The sequence below is a fragment of the Microtus ochrogaster genome, unplaced genomic scaffold (assembly GCF_000317375.1).
Source record: "Microtus ochrogaster isolate Prairie Vole_2 unplaced genomic scaffold, MicOch1.0 UNK14, whole genome shotgun sequence".
Lineage (NCBI taxonomy): Eukaryota > Metazoa > Chordata > Mammalia > Rodentia > Cricetidae > Microtus > Microtus ochrogaster.
Window position 1 is genome coordinate 3,455,517 of NW_004949112.1, and position 1,889 is coordinate 3,457,405.

Below are 1,889 nucleotides of genomic sequence, written 5' to 3' on the forward strand. Positions count from 1 at the left end.
TGCTGCAGGGGTGAGATGGTGTGGGGTCCTGGGAGAGATGCTGCAGGGGCGAGGTGATGAGATGGTGTGGGGTCCTGGGAGAGATGCTGCAGGGGCGAGGTGATGGGATGGTGTGGGGTCTTGGAAGGGAGCAAAGGGCACTTCGTGTTCACTAGGGACTCTGAGAAGGTGTCTGGCTGGATCCACTGATGTGTCAAGGGTACCAGAGCATATGCAGGCAGTTCAACAGGAAGAAGGTGTATCATGGAGACCAAAGGAAGTTCATGGCTTGGAGGGCAAGGAGAAGCAACCTGGAGCCTAGGAAGGAGCAGTGAGGGAGCCCAGTGGATGCTGAGCAAGAGAGAAGTGTCCTGGGGGCTGAGACACATTGTTCGAGTGCTCTGTTGTGTAGGACATGTGCTTCATGTGTGGAGTATGCCCACATGTAGGTGCATATAACTGCAGGAGAAGGCCAGAGGAGGATGCCAGCGGAGTATGCCTGGTGTCCTGCTCTATTGCTCTCTTTCTCTTCCTTTGAGGAGGTCCTCTCATGAGCCTGGTGCTAGGCTCAGGGCCATCAAGTCCCTGAGTTCCTCTAGTCTCCACTGCCAGATCACTGGGGTGACAGGCTTGCATGAAGTCATATCTGGGTGTTTTAAATAGGATATTAGGAGTTTGAACTCAGATCCACATGCTTGAGCAGCCCGCTATCAGCACGGAATCATTTTCCCTGCCCCTGGAGTGTTTTACCTGCATGTATGAATATGTATCACATGTGTTCCTGGTGACCACAGAGGCCAGAAGAGAGCATTGGACCCCAGGAACTAGATTATCAGATAGTTATGGGCCACTGTGTAGGTGCAAGGAACTGAACGTGGGTCTTCTGCAAGAGCAGTCCGTGCTCTTCCCTACGGAGCCATCTCTCTAGCCTGCTGTGAGACAGTTTTAAATGGGGCAGTGCCTTTGAAGGACAAGGACAGCAAAGAGACCTCTTTGGAGATAAAGGGTTTTGAAGGTGTGGGGGTGGGGAAGAGAGTGGAGGGAGCTGTGACTGGGGAAGAGGAAGGAACGCTGTGTGTTCTGGAAGACAAGGTTAGCGCTATTGCCCGTGCCTTTTCCCAGCTAATTGTCTTTCAGGACAGGTCAGTGGACTAAGTGTATCCACGCTGTTGTCCTCCATCAGTACCACCTGGTTCTCCCACAGACTTTGCTTCCCTCCTCCCCCCTTCCTGTGTGTGATATGTGCATCTGTCAGCCTTTATGTGTGTGCATGCATGTGTGTGGAAGTCAGAGGTTGGTTTGGGGTCTTCCTTGATTGCTCTCCAACTTATTCTTTTAAAAGGTGTGTTTATGTATTTGTGTGCATGTGTGCCTCTGTGTGTGTATGTGTGTGTGTGCGTGTGTGCATGTGTGTGTAAATGTGTATGTGTGCATGTGTGTGTAAATGTGTATGTGTGCGTGTGTGTATGAATGTGTGTGTGTGTATATATGAGTGTGTATGTGTGTGTATGTGTGTGAATGTGTGTGTATGTGTGTGTGTGCATGTGTGCGTGTGTGTATGAATGTGTATGTGTGCGTGTGTTGTGTATGAATGTGTATGTGTGTGTATGTGTGTGAATGTGTGTGTGTGTGCGTGTGTGTATGAATGTGTATGTGTGTGTATATATATGTGTGTGTATGTGTGTGTATGTGTGTGAATGTGTGTGTATATATATGTGTGTGTGTATGTGTATGAATGTGTGTGTGTGTATATGTGTGTGTATGTGTGTGTGTGAATGTGTGTGTGTGCGTGTGTGTAGGAATGTGTATGTGTGTGTATGTGTGTGAATGTGTGTGTGTGCGTGTGTGTATGAATGTGTATGTGTGTGTATATATATATGTGTGTGTATGTGTGTGAATGTGTGTGTGTG